This window comes from Prionailurus bengalensis, chromosome C1 (genome assembly GCF_016509475.1).
Source record: "Prionailurus bengalensis isolate Pbe53 chromosome C1, Fcat_Pben_1.1_paternal_pri, whole genome shotgun sequence".
NCBI classification, from domain to species: Eukaryota; Metazoa; Chordata; class Mammalia; order Carnivora; family Felidae; genus Prionailurus; species Prionailurus bengalensis.
The window spans coordinates 98,350,773-98,370,910 of record NC_057345.1 but is presented as its reverse complement, the minus strand read 5'-3'; the positions used below and the strand labels follow the sequence as shown (position 1 = coordinate 98,370,910).

Below are 20,138 nucleotides of genomic sequence, written 5' to 3'. Positions count from 1 at the left end.
CCGTCCAGGAGGAAACGCGGGGCTGTCGCCGGGACTGGCCGGCGAGTTTGAACGTCCACAGGCTGAGACCGTGGACTTTTAAACATTTGTGTGTGTTTCGATTCTTAACAGAATCTGAGGAGCACAATATTGAAAGTCGTCAAGTAGGATTTTGATTTTAAAATCGGACAGTGGGACATCTAAGAACTTTTGAGTAACTAGTGTAGCAGAGGATGATTAGATTGTGAGTCAAGGGCTGGAGTCTCCGCCAGGACCCACATAACACATGTGATACCTCAGTCAAAACTACTATGAAACTGGGACGCTCGCGCCCAGGGGTGTTGAGAGTCAAAGGAGATGAGTGAGAGTCGTCTGTAAATGTTAGGTATTGTAATTGATGCATCAGCAGCATGCATATTCTGTAAAGAAACTACTAAACGCCAGACACGTAGTAGGCACTATGTAAACCTTTACCCCGAGGCTAGTGATTCACCTCCAGTGTTTTAGATAAAAGTCTTAAATCTTTGTTTTCTAAGTAAATTGTTTAAGCTCCTTTTTTTCCCCCAGAATCGCCATTGCTTGAAGTGTGGTCCATTTTGAACTGATTAATAAATTTTTCCAGAATAGCACATATTATCTATACATTGTTACTGAATTATTTATCATGAAGTTAGGTAGCAATCGAATACATAATTTACTTTTTTTGCTTTAGGTAAGTAGTTCTAGTTTAAGTTACCTGGTAAAGTAAGCTGGGAGTATGGCTTCAGATCAAGACTTTCATTTGCTTTTGTAAGATTTAAGTCCTTCAAAACAAAATTACTATGTAGCTGTATTTTTTTGTACATTTATTATAGACACTTGCGTTCTTTTCCATGGATATGTGAATGTATAAGGGGTTTTCGGGGGAGAACAGAAATAAAAAAAGGGAATAGCAATTTGTTACCATCAGACTTACTGGGGATATTTGTAGGTGGTTCTGAAGTAGTTTCCCAGGTAGAAACAGGGAAATATAGTAATTGTACCTCTTGGCCTTTCATTAGGGTTTTTTTAATATTGAATATGGCAATAGATTTTTTAAAACGCAGATATAAAGGAAGAATATTGGTTTTTTTTGATGTGACAATAGACAGTTTTCTAAACCTGGAAATTATATTTTAAATGATCTGTAGCGTGTCTTATAGACAAGAATTTTAGACCAAAGGAGACTAAAAGCAAATCAGATGGAGTAGAGGGAAGGTTCCCAGTGAACATAATTTGTGTGTTGCTTTAAAAGTTTTATGTTTCAGCAGTTCAGTGGAAGATAGGTGTTTTGAAACTACTTAAAACAATTTTAAATGTTTTAAATATGTACTCTCTATATAAATTTTGCTGTGATTTATAATTTGTTGATTTTGGAGGTCTGAAGCCTTACTGTCACATTACTTATTGAGCACTTACTATATTCCAGGGCACCGTTTTAGCACTTACATTGTATTTGGGTATGAGATGAATATAATTCCTTCCTTCTAGGAGATTGCACTCTACCAAGTGGGCTAAAATAAGTAGTAAGAAAGCTGTTTTTAAAACTGATGATAACATCAGTCAGCATTTATTGGGACCTACTTTGAGCCGGGCAGTGTTCTAAATTCTTTACGTGCATTACTTATTTAATCCTTAAAACAGCACCATGAGGGGTGTCATTATTTTGGTCTCCTCATTGAAAGACATAGAGGTTGAGTAACGCCCCTGTCAAACAGCCTAGGCAGCAAAGCTAGCATTCGAGCCAGACAGTTAGACTCCAGAAATCCTGATCTCAACCTCTGCATTATACTGAGTTTCAAATTCTGTGAGTGGAATACAAATCCAATCCAATGTGTATTTAAAAGAGAGTTCTGTAAAGAACTTCTTCAAAAAAGAAGCAGAGAGAGAAAGAAACTGGTATTGCAAGATGTAGATGAAAGCTTGTCCAAGCTACAGTTTAATTATACTTTGTATATAAGACCGTATTCCCCCCACCCTGGTGAATGACTCGGGATTCTTTTTGTTTCTAAACTCTCAGTCACTCAGTTACTACAATTATGGTATTATCTTAATAATAGAACAGGTGATTATTTTTCAACAAGGAGTTTAAAATATCTGTTCTCAGACCAAAAGTGAAATGTTAGATTTAAGAAAAAAAAAAAATGCTTCCCTGCCTTCAAAAAGCTTATAACCAGAGATGGCTGGGTGGCTCGGTCGGTTAAATGACTGACTCTTGATTTTGGCTCAGATCATGATCCCAGGACCTTGGGATTGAGCCCTGAGTCCGGCTCCGCACTGCATGTGGAGCCTGGTTAAGATTCTCTCTCTCCCCCTCTGCCCTCTCCCCTGCTTGCACTCTCTTTCTCTCTCTAAAATTAAAAAAAAAATTTTTTTGTTTCAAAAAGCATATAAGCAGACATGTCAATAAGTCCCTACAATTTCAGTGTGATAAGAGTTATAACAGAGATTGAGACAGAATTTAGTGGGAATAGTGATGAGGGAAAATAATTCTGTGTATGATAGGGAGGAAGATTAGAGAGAAGATACCATATTTGACTTTGGCTTTGTAGGATGAATAGCAGTTAACTGAGTTGAGGAAGGAATTAGAAGATATGGATGAAAACAAGAATATTATGTGGAAGTTTATGGTATGTGTGAGGGATGTACTGTAGTTTATTGCCTAAAGATGAGAGTGTATGAAGATGAGAGGCTGGGCTAAAGGGGATGGTGCCTGGAACCAAGCTGGAAAAAGAAAATTGCTGAGTTTGATTATGGTAGCATTAGGGTCACTGAAATTGCTAGAAATGAGGTGAGTGTGGGGTTTCAGTGTCTCTCCTTGGGAATAATGAAGACTTGTCCGGTTTGGCAAAGTGTTTCACTATAGAATATGGTGTTAAAAGCTGTTTTAATACTTTGAAGTACAAGAAGTGTCCTAAAACAACAGACAGATTTAGCTAAATAAAAAGTTAGGACTCAGAAAAAAGAAGTTGGCTGGCGCCACGCGGTGAAGAGTTTCTGTATCATGTTAGGGACTTTGGACTCGATTCTAAAGACAATGGAGAGCCAGTGAAGGGTGGTAGGTAATTAGGAAAGATAATATGGTGGTATGGTGTGGAGGCTGGATGGGATGGAGAGAGGCAGAAGATAAAGAGATAAGTTAGAAGGCTTAACGCTATTGAAATCGTCCAGATAAGAGAGGATAGGGCCTGGAGTGGGGAAATCGTAATAGAGAAGAGGAGAGGACATGTCAAGATGTAGAATTTACAGGGGCCTCAAAAGTGATTGGCTTTGAAGGTGAACAGAAAAAGTAAATGGCTTAGTTTCTTAGTTTGGGAAACCGTGGGTAGGAGAACTTGTTTTATTTTTTAATGTGAGAGGAAGATCATTGTTTCAGTGTTGAACACGTTGAGTTTGAAGTGTGTCTGTCTGGAGCATTCAGGTAGAGATGTCAGGTCGGGGGGATCCAGAGCCCAGGAGGGAGGCTGAGATTGGTGATCCAGATTTCAGAGTTAGCCAGTAAGTGGTATTTGAAGCCTTAAGAGCAGAGGAAATTGCTCAGGGAGAGCAATCATACGATATGATTCTTGATCTCAGGGTTGTGAGTTTGGGCCCCATGTTGGGTGTAGAGATTTACTTCAAAATAAAATCTTAAAAACATAAAATAGTAAAATAAAATTTTATTCGGGAGTCACTCATTTACTCCAGAAGTGTATTGCCCGAGGTATTATTGGAGTTCCTGTTTGTTAAAGCAAACAAACAAACAAATGAAACAACTTTATAGCAAATTCACAGCCATACAAGAATGTAGACCTTCTAGTTTTATTACAGAATTCTTTTTCCTCCTCTGTACTTTCTATTTCTGTGCATATATTGCCAACTTAGCTTGAGTCAAACTTATGAAAGCATATGACTATACCCTCGCTCAATTGTTAGCTCTCAGAAGTCAGAGAAAGTGCTTTTTTTTCCGAAGAGATCTTCACTTCCCATAAATATGGATTATTAATAAATGTTTGTTGGTTGATTCATCTTCATAACCAACCTTACTCAATTTTGGCTCCAAGTGGCTTAGCCATCTCCAAAATTCATATTCATCCCCAAAGAATGAAGGTTTGCCACCACTGAGGAAACTCAAAAGAATGTGGTATGGCTTTGAAAGCATTTTCAAAAATGGACTTTTGGAAATTGTTTCCTAATTTGTAGTATCATTAGAATAAACGTATGGTCTCTTAAGGGAGAAGGTGGCAAACTTTCTCTGTAAAGGGCTAGAATGGTAAATACTAGACTTTGTGGGCCATATGTCTCTGTCACAGCTACGCAATTCTGCTATAAAAAGCCATGGACAATACTTCAATGAATGAGCATGGGCTCTGTTCCAATTAAAGTTTATTTATGGTCACTAAAATCTGAATTTCATATGATTTTCACATGTCACAGAATATTATACTTCTTTGATTATTTTTTCAACCATTTAAAAATGTAAAACCAGGCTTTGTTCAGAGGCCATACAGAAACAGGTGATGGGCCACATTTGGTTGATCCTGTCATAAGGAGTGTTTTTTTAAGTACTTAGATTTGTAAGTTTAGTTTTACTTATTTTTAACTTTTTAAAAATGTTTATTTATTTTTGAGAGAGAGGAGACAGAGTATGAGTGGGGGAGGGGCAGAGAGAGAGGGAGACACAGAATCCCAAGCAGGCTCCAGGCTCCGAAATGTCAGCACAGAGCCCACGAACTGCGACATCATGACCTGAGCTGATGTCAGCCACCTAACCAACAGAGCCACCCAGGTGCCCTTGTAAGTTTAGTTTTAAAAAAAAGTTCTTCAGGGGCGCCTGGGTGGCTCAGTCAGTTAAGCTTCCAACTTCGGCTCAGGTCATGATCTCATGGTTCGTGAGTTCGAGCCCCACATCGGGCTCTGTGCTGAGAGCCTAGAGCCTGCTTCGGATTCTGTGTCCCCCCCCCCCCCCCTCGCCTCTCTCTTGCTTGTACTCTGTCTCTCTGTCTCTCTCTCTCTCTCTCTCTCTCTCTCAAGAATAAATGAAACGCTAAAAAAAATTTTTTTAAATAAACAAAAAAAATAAAAAATAAAAATAAAAAAAGTTCTTCAGAGTTATACCTCCTGCTTTTAAATTCTAATACATTTCTTGAAACCTATGGAAATTTTAAGTTCATCCTCCTTTTCTTTCATATAATAGGTGGAAAATATTCCCCTTATTGTTTTAGAACCTGAGACACAGAGAAGTGGATTAACTTGGACAATGTCAGGATCAAAAATACATTTGAAAATATTTTCAGTATTCAGTGCTTCTTACTAAATTAATAAAATGGCGATCTGTTTGCCTCAGTGAAAGTGGGGATTTTGAAAACTGGGTGAAATAAAAGACCAAAACTTGAAGGATTATCCTGCACTGGTTCCAAGAGGGTTAGACAGGATGGAATCTTTGGTCTTTTTTCCTCTCTGACTTAAATAAATAATTTTTATCCTAAAGAAAAGAAAACATGCAATTTTTCTTCACTTCATGGGCATTAGAGCGGGTTGTGAGATTGAAGGATTAAGTAACTGATGGTGAGGTAAGAAAAGGAAATGTAAAGGACTTACTTCTTCACATCTAGCTATCCCAGATGTTTCTCTTATACCCCTGTTTTTGAAAAGGAAATTCAATATTTTTATCCTTATAAGTCTTAGATTCCTGGGTAGCAGCCTGAGAATGGACTCTTTAGCATTCGACTTAGGCAGTATTAATCCACTTATATTAGTTAAAGTTTATTATTTATGCTCTATTTTTTTAAAGTTAGATTTCTTGGGGTGCCTGGGTGGCTCAGTTGGTTAAGCGTCCGACTTCATCTCAGGTCATGATCTCACAGTCCGTGAGTTCGAGCCCCGTGTCAGGCTCTGTGCTGACAGCTCAGAGCCTGGAGCCTGCTTCAGATTCTGTGTCTCCCTCTCTCTCTGACCCTCCCCCATTCATGCTCTGTCTCTCTCTGTCTTAAAAAGAAAGAAAGAAAGAAAGAAAGAAAGAAAGAAAGAAAGAAAGAAAGATTAAAAAAATAAAGTTAGATTTCTGACTTTGGAAGTGTTTACAGCAGTGATAAATGTTTACAACAGAGGACATGGAAGAAATTATTAATTTTCCTTCAAAGTTAGAAATGGCATACGTGTGGATTTTTTTCTGTGTGGGTGTTATTTTTTTTTTAGTTTTTTAATGTTTATTTATTTTTGAGAGAGAAAGAGACAGAGCACAAGCAGAAGAGAGGCAGAGAGAGAGAGAGAGGGAAACACAGAATCTGAAAGAGGTTTCAGGCTCTCAGAAGTCAGCACAGAGCCTGACATGGGGCTGGAACTCAGGAACCGTGAGACCATGACCTGAGTGAAATCAGATGCTTAACTGACTGAGCCACTCAGGCACCCCATGTGTGGATGTTAAATTTTAGGACAGATTGTGGTGTGTGTGTGTGTGTGTGTGTGTGTGTGTGTGTGTGTGTGTATTATTCTTGCAGCTACTTACTTAAAAGAGATGTGCTTTTTTTCCTCTTTCTTTTTTTCTACCAGAGTAAAAAAACAAAAAACACCAGCTATCTAGAATATGTTTGAATTGGTTACTTAGCAATATGAAGCATAGTTTTATATTTAAAATTTTTAATGTTTATTTATTTATTTTGAGAGAGAGAGAGCCAAGGAGGGGGAGAGAGAACCCCAAACAGGCTCCACGTTGTCAGCACAGAGCTGGACACAGGCTTTGAACTCACAAACTGTGAGATCATGACCTGAACCTAAATCAAGAGTCAAACGCTTAACCCACTGAGCCACCCAGGCGCCCCGATATTTAAATATTTAGCTGTATTCTTTGGTACTCTGATTATTTAAGAGTCTGTTAAGGCCGATGATAATAGGACCTGCTGGGAGGAAATGACACAGCCGGCTCTACAACAGCATTCACTCAAACTGTCTTTTCCCTGGTCCCTACTTAAACTGGAAGGGGTAACATGGAACAGAAGAGGAACGTTATGTGAACTAAAGTAATGGCCCATTTGAGCGTGATCATAGCGCAGTGGTTATCATCACCCAGTTCATTTAGATTAGCAGAATTCAAGGTTAAGCAAAATGTAGCAGAACTGTATTGGCCTCTGGTGAAAATGGTGAGATGCTGTCTAACCAAGTCTTATTTGTGAACTTTAAATGTGTTCCTAAAGTGTAGTATTCTTAAGAGTTCAGTGATAATGATAATTTAAGAGAAAATGAGATCCATTTGTCCTTAGAATTTATTACTTAGCTATTAGAAGAAGAAAGCATGAAGTAAAGAATACAGAAACATGTTCAATAGCTGCAATTGGATGGACAAAAATGTTGAGAAAATAGTGAATTGAGAAAGAGTCTAAGACTTTTAATGAAGATTATTTAAAATATGGGTTTATCAAATGTGCAAAACCTGACTAAAATGACAGACTCTGTATGTGTATTAATGTTGCAAATGAAAGTTAAACATCTTTAAAATTAAAAAAGACTCTTGGAAACATAGCATACTGGACTTTTCAGTAAACCTTTCCAAATGTTTTCAAAGAAAAAAATGTAAAATGATCACAGTTTCCTTTTTATTCATGGACCTTTCCTGGAAAAGACTCATTATTGTTTTATTTCGTTGTCTATTAGTGGCGGAAGAGAAAAATGGCTACATACCTCTTGGGAAAAAGTATCCATCTCGAATTCATGGATGTTATGTTTATGATTTTTGATGATATATCAGCTGAAAATTAAAACTTCACCTCTTAGTGATGACATACCCCCGTTCTATACCATTATGGGACATTTCATCATGCTGATGAAGTGAGATACAGATATCACAGTCCAGAGTGATGGGATCACTGATATTATAAGTTGTACTATACTTTTAGTTTGTGAAGAAAATGACTTCTTGTGGCTTAGTTCTTCATTTACTCTGAAGAATGAGTCTATGACATTGCTTACTTATCATCATTTTGTATTATGACCAAATAATACATTTCTAAATTGCAAAGTAGAAAGAATGTAGTACTATTTTTGCCATTCACATCAACTCATTGTTTCAAGGAGGATTTTCAACCCTGACCCAATTCAAAACAAAAGGATAAAAGACTCTAGTGATCCTGATAAGTATGTAGCATTGTCTTTGTGTTTTCCAGACTGGAATTAATTTATGAACAGGAAAAGTCACCCACTGCATTACATTGGATCTTTGTTAATTGTATATTTTTATACAATATTATATTATGTTATGTAATATTATATTATATTATATTATGTATAATTTATTTTATATTACTTATTTTGGAATTTTAAATGTATTTGCATAATGGGAACATCATATTTGGTGTTCACTTTATGTTTTACTTTATCATATGGTAATTATTTTGTGAAACTTCTATTTCAGGTGTGTGTGTGTGTGCATGTGTTTGTGTGTGTATTATGACAAAACATGTATTTCTTGCCATGGGTTTGGTTAGGGCAGTTCATGAAACACTGGCCTAAGAAGGACTTGATTGAATAGGCAGTCCTCTCTCACTAAGCAGGCTAAAGAACCTTGGCAATTGTGTGTGTATGTTCTATAAAACCAGACCGACATGCACTTCTGCTGTTACTGCCGGGAGATGATCCCCTTTTGATTTTCCATTCATTCCTCCCCAGAAAAATTACAATCACCTGCTATATCTCCTCCTCTGTTGATGTTATATGTTCCCGTTTCCTTGTGTTTATTAATTTCCTCAAACCCAGTTTCTCCCCACAAACATGCCTCTCCTTCACTCAGTACCCGAGACTTCACTTTTGCCCTCATCATATCACCGGGTTCCTTGGCTCCACTGATCTTCCATTATTTACACCGAGAGGCAAGGCATTCCCCTGAGTGGAGAAAATGACTAGTTTTTCTATCTTTGGCACTAGTTTATTTTGTTCACTCTTGTGCCCAGCTTTAGGAGAGAGATGAAGAGTCACATAAGCCAGACCCTCTATGAATCATGCTATCCAACTTCAATCAAATGTCCAGCCATTAATCTATTAACTATCCACCTTGTTGTTGAGTAGCTCTTAAAGATTTTATCCTCAAGTAGCCAGGCTTCTTCTCTAAAATGGCCGGGCTATTTTATTTTCTTTTTTCTTTTTTTTTTTTTTAATTTTTTTTAATTATTTTTTTATTATTTTTTAATTTTTTTTTAACGTTTATTTATTTTTGAGACAGAGAGAGACAAAGCATGAACGGGGGAGGGTCAAGGAGAGGGAGGCACAGAATCTGAAACAGGTTCCAGGCTCTGAGCTGTCAGCACAGAGCCCGATGCGGGGCTTGAACTCACGGACCGCGAGATCATGACCTGAGCCGAAGTCGGCCGCTTAACCGACTGAGCCACCCAGGCGCCCCCGGGCTATTTTATTTTCATAGATTACAGCCTGGTACACCATGACAAGCTTCACTGACTTGGTATGAGAAAGTTTACCTTTCTTGGTCTGAGCCTTCATTACACTATACATACTTTTCTTGTCTTTTTCCCAGTTCTGTAAGCGCTGCCATCCTTCTCAGACTCTTAAGCCTCTTTCTTCCATGAGACCTAACCTGCCTCAAACCTCTTCCATGTCTTCATCCTTTGTGGATCTTGTTTGTTTGTTTTGTTTGTTTGTTTTTGCTGCAATTTAAAAACATGTATAGGCTTTTTTCCCCAACTTTAAACTGTTGTGTTTGAGGTTGCTTGCCCCTTTTGTTTTTATTTTTTCTCACCAATTTTACAAAAAAAATGTTCTATTTGTTTGCTCACTGATTGTCTTCATAAGCTGTAGCGAGCTGTTAGCTGTCCTTACCGTCCCTTTGACACCATTTATTTAATGCCCTGTCATCAAAAACAAGGACCTTTCTCAGTCGTTAAGTCTCTTTACTTATAAAACACTGATATGCCTCTTCCTTTTCTTTTTAGGACATTTTCCTCCCATCCTATCTGTGATCCACATTCTCCTGGTTCTGTTAGCTCTCCCCAGTCTTGCCCATTCTTTATCTGGTTCTGTCTTTTCTTCTCATTTACAGTTTCTAATCATGATTCATGTTCTCAAAGGTTTAGCCCCTACCTCTGCTTTTTGAAAAACTCTCTGCTTACTTCCCATTTGAGACTTTTGCTTTACTGGGATACAGAATAAAGTGATACAGTCATTGGCAAATACGTACATACATACATATATGCATAAATCATACATACATACAAACTCTCTGCTTAGGGAACCTGTAGGTTCTTGCTTCTTTTTTTTCAATTTCACACCTATCTTAAACCTTCTTTATCCTCGGGCTTTCCATCTTTCACTTTACTCCCAGCAGATAATCGCCCTTGTTATCTCAAAGAGAAAAGAGCAGCCACCAGAGGAGAGGTTCATCAGCGTAAGGCCCCTACACCTACATATATACCTGCATCCTTGCCTTTCTTTCCTCATTACCTTCTGTTCCCAGGGAAGCACTCTTCTTCTTCCTGACAAATGCTAATCCCTGCAGCTCCAGTTGGAGGCCACACCCTGCCTCCCTCTTGGGGTTTGCTCTCAGACCTTTGTTTCTTCTCTACTGATTCCTTTCCACCACTGTTTAAACAAGCTTAGCTCTCCTCTATCCTTAAAAAAAAAAAAAGGCTTTCCTGAGCCCTGTATTCCTGTTCAGCTACCACTCTGTTGTCCACTTGCCTCCCTGGATAAACCCCTTGAAAGCATTGGCTGCAGTTGCTGTTTCCATTCTTTTTTCCCACCCACTTCTCATTTCACTGTGACCCCTGCCATGCCACTGAACCTGCACTTACCCAAGTTCTTATGACCAACAGACACTCAAGTCTTTACCTTATTTGACCTTTTGATGGTGTATCTGTCACTGTTGACCATTCTTTTCTGTTTAAGGATTCTCTTCCTTTGACTTTCACGACTCTACACACTCCTGGTATTTTCTTCCATCTTTTATCTACATTTATGACTTAAATTGCCATCTTTGATAGAAGAGGACTGACCTAGAATGTCCTAGAACTGACCTGTTTTGGATTAGTAATATTTTTAGAGTGTATAATGCTTGATGCCAACATTACGTGATGATCTACAAAAGTCATTTAAAAAAATAAATTATGATTCTGTGGTGACAAAGGATGTGTGGCCTGGTATGGTAAGAAATAAATTAGTTTGTAAAGTTTGCACAGATACCACAGTGAGATGCCACAACATAACAGAATGGCTAAAATCAAAAAGCCTAATAATCTAAGTCCTGGTGAGATGAAGGAGTGGCCAGAACTCATACACTACTAGGGAGGGTGTAAATTGGTACAGCCCCCTTTGACAGGTCTTTGGCAGTGTCTGTTAAAGTGAAGTGTATGAGGGGCGCCTGGGTGGCGCAGTCGGTTAAGCGTCCGACTTCAGCCAGGTCACGATCTCGCGGTCCGTGAGTTCGAGCCCCGCGTCAGGCTCTGGGCTGATGGCTCGGAGCCTGGAGCCTGTTTCTGATTCTGTGTCTCCCTCTCTCTCTGCCCCTCCCCCGTTCATGCTCTGTCTCTCTCTGTCCCAAAAATAAATAAACGTTGAAAAAAAAAAAAAAAAGTGAAGTGTATGATCGACAGTAACCAAACTATGGAAAGAGCCAAAATGTCCATCGATAGATGAATGGATAAAGAAGTGCTATGTGTGTGTGTGTGTATATATATATACACACACACACACACACACGATGGAGTATTACTCGGCAATCAAAAAGAATGAAATCTTGCCATTTGCAACTATGTGGGTGGAACTGGAGGGCATTATGCTACGTGAAATTAGTCAGAGAAAGACAAATATATGACTTCACTCATATGAGGACTTTAAGATACAAAACAGATGAACACAAGGGAAGGGGAGCAAAAATAATATAAAAACAAGGAGGGGGACAAAATATAAGAGACTCTTAAATATAGAGGACAAACAGAGGGTTGTGGGAGGGAAGGATGGGCTAAATGGGTAAGGGACGTTAAGGAATCTACTCCTGAAATCATTGTTGCACTATATGCTAACTAACTTGGATGTAAATTAAAACATTAATTAATTAATTAAAAAAAATAAAGTGAAGTGTATGTCTGCCCTATAACCAGCAATTCTACTGCTAGGTAATACCCAAGAGATTTAAATAAGTGACTATATACATTAAAGACACATAGAAGAATGTTTATAAGAGCTTTCCTCATAACAGTCAAAACTGGGAACAAATGTTCATGTCTGTCAACAGGAGAATGAATTAATAAATGCTGGTGTTTCTATTAGATGGAATAATACTCAGCAAGGGGAAAAAAAAAACCCTACTGTTATATACAATAGCATGAGTGAATCCTACAGATTCTATTTTGCACAAAAGAAACCATACCAAAATAATACTACCGTATGATTTTGTTTAAATGAAATTCAAGAAAAGGCAAAACTAATCCGTGGATTGAAGTCAGATGGGTGATTCCTTCTGGGGGATGGTTACTGCCTGGAAAGGGACACGAAGGAACCTGAGGTGTGACGGGTGGTGGTTACACAGGGTATTCATATGTAAAAGTTCTTTGAGCTGTACGCTTAGGATTAGTGGACTTTATGTGCTTTATATACGCTACACTAAAAAAAAAAATTTACACATCTTAGAAAACTCTTGGCACATAATAAGTGCTTCAGAAGTATTTGGTCTGGCGCCTGGCTGGCTTAGTTGGTGCAGCATGCGACTCTTGATCTCGGGGTCATGAGCTTGAGCTTCACGTTGAGTGAAGATTACTTAAAAAAAAAAAAAAAGAAAGAAATATTTGTTACTGTTGTTCTATTTGTCAGGAATGCCTCTCAGTTTTGTTTTTTTGGTAGATGCTTTCTCATCTGTCAAATTTCATTTAATAATAAACTGCCTATAATTATATATAAATGTCCTGTAAGTGTGTTTGTATTTTATTTTCATGTGTATGATTTTCTAATGGGATATAGTATGGAGTGAAAGGTACATAGACTGGTTTCAGAGTATGGTTCTGTCACTTAACCATGTGGCTTTGCACCTCTGTTTTCTGTCTGTAAATGAGGATAATAATACCTGCCTGTGGCACAGATTTTTTGCCAACTCTAATGTCCATTCTCTTAAGACACAGAAGTCAATTTTTTGGCTGGGCACATTGCAGGATAAAAAGATGAATGATTGCGGTGCCTGGGTGGCTCAGTCGGTTAAGCGTCCGACTCTTGGTTTTGGCTCAGGTCATGACCTCGTGGTTTGTGGGTTCGAGCCCCACAGTGGACTCTGTCCTGACAGTGTGGAGCCTGTGTGGGATTCTCTCTCTCCCCACTCTCTCTGCCCCTACCCAACTCGTGCTCTATCTCTCTCTTAAAATAAATAAACTTAAAAAAAAAAAAAAGATGACTGATTATGTTTCCCAGTCTCACATGTATCTAGTACATGTGACTAAGTCCTGGTCAGTGGGCAATCAGCAAAAGCATTATATGGGACTTTCAGGAATGCTGCTTTAATAGAGCTGCCTTTTTTCCTTTCTACTTCCTGGAATGCACGTGTAATAGCTGGAACTCTAACAGCTCATATGAACTATGAAGTGATTGTGAAGATAGAAGCTATGCGTTGGGGATGGCATAGCAGAAGCATTGGAGCTCAAGGACCTTGGGGCACCTTAGGCTGCTACTCACCTTCCTTCCTTCCTTCCTCCCTCGTTTCCCTCCTTCCAGTAAGTCTATGCCCAACGTGGAGCTCGAACTCACAACCCAGAGATCAAGAGTTGTGTGCTTCACCAACTGAGCCAGCCAGGTGCCACTCTCTTTTTTTAAGTGGAGAGAAACAGACATCTCTTTGTTTAAAAACATTGGCTAAGCTCCTGCCATTTTCAGTTTTTAAGTAATCTGTACACAAACTTAATTCTAACTGATATACGACCTCAAAGAGGTGCTCCAAAAATCGATATAAAGTGACTGAAATGGTTGGCATATAATAGTTACTTAATAAAGCTCAACTGCTGTTACTGCTGTTTTAATTCCCAAAATGCCTTATATGAAGTAGGTGTTCAGAACATATATGATGAATATTCTAAAAGTAAGTTATCTTTTTTTTGAAACAAATGTTGTACAAGTGATTTATGTTTATTTTTAAAAATTAGAAAATACAGGGGTGCCTGGGTGGCTCAGTTGATTAAGTGTCCAGCTTCAGCTCAGGTTATGATCTTGTGGTTTGTGAGTTCAAGCCCGGCATCAGTCTGTCTGCTGTCAGCACAGAGCCTGCTTCAGATCCTCTGTACCCCTCTCTCTTTGCCTTTCCCCTGCTTGCGTGCTCTCTCTCTCTCTTTCTCAAAAATAAACATCTAAAAACTAAAATTAAAAAATTTGAAAGTAAAGATTAACCAAAAGAAAACTCACCGTAGTTCTATTACTTAGAGATAATCTCTGTTAACATTTTGGTATATATCCATGTTTACTTTTAAATTTTATGTATTTATTCATACAGATTTTTTAATTATACTGCACAGTCTTTTATAACATTTTTCTTTTACTTAATAGATTTTGAACAGGGTGTAACTTAATAGTATTTCAGTCTATGGGTTTGCCATAATATTGTACATCTAATGTACAGTAAATACATTTAATGATAGTCCCTATTAGAAATTTATTTTCCATTTTACAGTAATCTAAATCCACTCTTTCATATATATTTGTGAATTTATCCAGCGACTTCCCTTGGATAAATTATTAGAAGTGATATTTCTGCAATATTATGTGTGTTCATTTTTTTAAAAAAGCATTAAGATTTTATTTAGTATAGAAAAATGTAAAGAATGCAATGTAATTTTTTTTTTTTAAAGTTTATTTTTGAGACAGAGAGAGACAGAGCATGAATGGGGGGGTGGGGCAGAGAGAGAGGGAGACACAGAATCTGAAGCAGGCTCCAGGCTCGGAGCCATCAGCCCAGAGCCCGACGTGGGGCTCGAACTCACGGACCGCGAGATCACGACCTGAGCTGAAGTCGGATGCTTAACCGACTGAGCCACCCAGGTGCCCCAAGAATACAATTTAAAAGAGCCATTTTTCCACCATCCAAATAGATCCTGTCTTAACATTAAAAAACAACAACAAAAGTATGTAATACCAGTTTAAAAAAAAGGTTCAAGCATTATAAAGTTATAAAATGGAGAGTAAAAAACTTGTTTCAAGTCCTTGCTGGTCTCATCGTTGATGATTTCTTGCTTATCCACTGTGATGCAATAAGCAGCGTCCATAAAATTTAATCTTCCAAAACACTGAGTCATGGTATTACAAAAACAATACAAAAAAAAATGTTTAAAGTATGGTCTGATTGTATAAAATACCAGTGTGAAGATGATGAAACTTTTACTGACAGAACTGACCTTATTCTGAACTGAGAAAATCCAAATGATGGTAAGATGATCACTTCCTAACTACCCCTTTCGTTCACTTTGAGGAAGAGAAAAGGCCTAGTCCACCCACTCCATATCAGAGAAGGAGGCTGGACAGAGGAGGAGTCAGTTATATAATATTCAGTTCACATCATGGCAAGATGTGTGTGTGTGTGAGTGTGCATGTGCACATTTGTTTGTGGATGGGTATGTATATAGATATATGTATGTCTTTTTTAAAAGGGTATAGAGAAGGAATCATACTAGAGAAATTGTTTCCCCCACTTTTATTTTGCACATTTTCCCATATCTACACATAGATCTCTACCTCATTCTTTTTAATACTTGCATGGTACAGGTAGGTATCTCCCATTTTTTGAAAGTTCACATTAGGCTGTTTGCTTTTACGGGCAATCTACCTATGTCCCTGTTTTTGCTAACTGAAAGAAATCTGAAGAGGACATTCACTGCCACAAAGAAAGGCAAAAAGTGAAAGTAGCGTTCAGCATTTATTTTGCATTGAACTGAGCTATTATAGACGCACTCAGCTAGAGTGTCTCCGCGGAGCTCCTGCCCCTGGAACTACACTCCGCGTCTCAGCATCAGCCACCATGGCTTTGAACTGCATCTGTGAGCATCTATACTTTAGCTGAGTTTATTTTGTGCATCTGTCAGCAAGATGTGTGCTAAGGTATCAGAATCCTGAGAGAGGCTATTTTGGGGGGTCTGGGAAAGCTGAAACAATTTTCCGTATAAATTAATGGTAATTACTTTTTCACTTTATGCCAATTTGGGTTATGAAAGGTTTCATAGAAATGCCCTATTTTCAGATGGTGGGGAGGCCTGTATTCAATGGTCAAGGTGTTCTGTTTGAGTGGCTTGTCTGTTACGCATAGGCACCCAGCTGACAGGCTGAAACCCAGCCTGAGCTTCACTTGTCAGTACTCCGTGCCAGTCTGCCCCCACTTCCTCACCCAGCCCTGGCTCTGACAGTCCACCCCGGCCACTCATCAGCCTGGCTGCCCCCTCATTCTGCTCAGGCATTAACATCTGCAGGGCCTGGCCTCTTGACCTTGTTCAGGCCCTGTCTGCTACACCAACAGCCCTCCTATGCGCATGCTGTCCTGACTCCCCAAGCTCTGGTGCTCTCACCTCCGGCTCTGCTCTGATGTGTCTCCTTAGCATCAGGCATGGATGCCTGCCTTACATTCAGTTCCCCCTGACCCTTTAGTTCCGAACAGGCCAGGAGGAGAAGGGGAAGAGTAGTAACTATGATTGCTTCTAAGTGATATTGTTGGGCCTGAGGGTTTCATACATTACAGACCTAAAACTTCGTGTGTTTTAAATGGTAATTTGAGGAATAGGAGACATGTTTAATAACTATGTGAATGTACTTTGTGTTGCTTTTATATTGTCAAGTGAGATAAAATATCCGTTGAATGTATAATTTTGGGATGATTTGCAAACTCGAGAAATCTGTCTTCTGGCTTTTTGGCTTTAGAATAAGATAGGAAGTTACATTGTTCAGGGGATATGAATGTACGTTTTTAGGAGAGCCTGTTATGTCTATAGTTTTAAATCCTTGAAAAGTACATTGTTTATATAACACTAAAAAAGGCAGGATACGAGTGCATATATACTATAATTGCTACTATATAAAAATATGCTTATGAAAAAAAAGACAGGAAATATACTAAAATATACTAGTGATTACCAGAGATGGTAGGCTTACAGGCATTTTCCTCTCATTTTCTCTATTTTCAAAATTTCTAAAAAGTGGTAGTAGTACTTTATGATCTTTAAAACTTTAAAAAAAATGTTTCTTTTTACTTTCTGGAATTTTTTCCCAACCTTTGAACACTATAGGAAGTAAGAATTTTGCTGTCTTTATTTTCCAGTGTCTTGCTAAGAATTTAGCCAAGATTTAGTTTGTGATGTAAAAACTGTGTTACTTGGGGGCACCTGGTGGCTCAGTCCATTAAACTTCTAACTTCGGCTCAGGTCATGATGTCACGATTTGTGAGTTCAAGCGCCCCCATTGGGCTCTGTGCTGACAGCTCAGAGCCTTGAGTCTGCTTTGAATTCTGTGTCTCCCTCTCTTTCTGCCCCTCTGCCCTCGCGTTCTGCCTCTCTCTCAAAATAAATAAACATTAAAAATAATAATAATAATAATAATAATAATAATAATAATAAAACAAGCTATTTTGAAGCTATTTGTAAAGTATACAAGTTCTAGTTTGGGACAGTTATTTCTTTAGAGGAGGTTTTGAAAAGGATGATTAGATCAAAAAATTAAGATAAACCACTTAATTATTTGGATGGTTACTAACATTGCATTAATTTAATGAAATTGTAAAGTTTCATGTTATTAAACTTACTTTTATATGTAATTTTTCACACTGTGGCATTTTATAAAACTTCCTCTTCTGCTGAAACATTTAATTTGGCCCTTGTACCTAAGCAGCCTTTAAAATTTAGCTATGAACCAGCATTTTTTATCCCGCTCAGCAGGGGTGGATACCAATCCCTGTGTTTCTCCTATTCTGGGTACAAGTTAAGCACTTTGAGTGATTATCTTAAGCTTCCAGTCCCTTAGTGTGAGGTGGGCAGGAAGTACCTCCCCCTTTTCCCTTAGGAGGCAAGGAAACACACACCGCCCAATTTCTTTAAAGAAGTTCTTTATATTGTCCCTTGTAACTCTTACCACTAACTAATTATAATTCCTTGTACATAGTTTTGACAAGGGTAATGAACTGATGTTAACACAGCCAGTTTGGGGCTGCCCTACTTCATAAGCATTGCACTTCTCTTTAGACTATGGAAGTGTTGGACTCCTATTGTTTTGATCTTGGCCTTTGAGGCCCCTGCTGAAACTCTGAGAGGACAGGAAAAGTTGCATTTGACATCCTGTCATATTAGCTGGTATTATTGTTATGTCTGCCCACAAACAAGTAATACGTACTGGTTAAATGCAGAAGCTTTGGAGTAAAGCAGAACTAAGTTTGTGTTACCTGGGTAACATACCGAACCCGTTCAGTCTCAGCTTCCTCATCTACAAAAGGGGGGTAATAATAATTATTTGTCAGAGCTGTGAGAATCAAATGTAATAATGCATGTAGGTACTAAGCACAATGCTTGGCACCTGAAACATTTAATAAGTGATAATAATGATCATTTAAAATATCACATCACCTGGGGTGCCTGAGTGGCTCAGTCGGTTGAGTGTCCTACTTCGGCTCAGGTCCTGATCTCCCGGTTCGTGGGTTTGAGCTCCGTGTCGGGCCCTGTGCTGACAGCCTGGAGCCTGGAGCCTACTTTGGATTCTGTGTCTCCCTCTCTCTCTGCTCCTCCCCAGCTCATGTTCTGTCTCTCTCTCTCTCTCTCTCTCTCTCTCTCTCTCTCCCCTTCAAAAATAAATAAACATTAAAAAAAATTGTTTTTAATAAAATATCACATCACTATGCAAAGATACCTCTTCTGTGCCACCTGGATTTTTTTCTCTTTACACTACATTTGCTGAAAATATTTGGGTTGTGGTAATTAAGTTCTCCTGCTGATAAGAGACATAAGAACTGAATTAGAAAGGACCGCTTTGACGTTGGTCATGCTATTATTGACACTGAATACTCTCCTGTTGACTTACTACAGCATTCTTTATGGGACAGGAGCAGTGGTGTGAATAACAAATCATATCATTAGCTTATTTGGAAGATATCTTTTAAAACTTAGGGATTATGAATTTAAGAAACAAAAAACAAATGAACATAGGGGAAGGGGAGGAAAAATAAGATAAAAACAGAGAGGGAGGCAAACCATAAGAGACTCTGAAATACAGAGAACAAACTGAGGGTTGCTGGCAGGGTGTTGGGTGGGGGGGGGATGGGCTAAATGGGTGAAGGGCATTAACGAGGGCACTTTTTGGGATGACCACTGGGTGTCAAATGTAAGTGATGAATCAGTAAATTCTACTCCTGAAACTATTATTACACTATATGTTAACTCACTTGGATTTAAATTTTTAAAAAATGAAAAGAAAAAAAAAAACTTACGGATTATATTATGTATTTTTTTCAAAGTATCTTTCTAAATTTATTTTTCTTATTTTCCTTGGTACATTTAGTTGAGTATCTTTCAAATGTATTTGGTAAAACATTACTTTATAGGCTAACTGCATTACAGTAGTATTCTATTTAGTATTATGTTCCAGTCCAAAGATGTGGTCTCAACACCGTGCTAATTAACATATGTGTTATAACAGGGGGTGTACTGTAAGAAAATTAGTTTGCATTCTTTTCACAAACATAGCAGGAAGGCATGACGTAGAAGCCAATGAAATGGCTTGACAAAGTTGGGCAGAATATTAGATTTGAACAAATACTAGATTTGAGCAGGGCATTATCATATTGTGGGTCAACTAGATAGTCATAATCGAGTTTTGGTGAGTGGAGTGCCAACTGTATAAATTAAACTGTCGTCATCCTCTGTAGGCAGAACAATACTTTTACGTCTCTGTTTTGCTGCCTCTAACATCTACACCCCTATTTTGCTCTGTTTTGCTACACCTGTGTTTCATCTTCAACTGTAGCATTTTTACACCTTTCATATCACAAATTGAAGGTGCATCCCAAAGAGATTTTGAGGTTTATGAAGGAGACAAATAGGACAAGGCAAGAGTTGCTGGGAGCTTGGTCCCTGTACTCCTGATACGAGAATCGGGTAAGGACTTTTAGTGCGCACAGCACTCCTGGCTCCTGTGAATCTAAATCCAACTCTTTATTGGTATCTGTGCTC

At 38.4% G+C, this 20,138-nt stretch overlaps 1 protein-coding gene across 2 annotated transcripts in view; it reads left to right on the top strand.

The window, feature by feature from the left end:
- Nucleotides 1-20,138, top strand: part of DENND2C (DENN domain containing 2C) — a 91,067-nt gene that overhangs the window by 452 nt on the left and 70,477 nt on the right. The gene's annotated exons all lie outside the window — the stretch shown is intronic.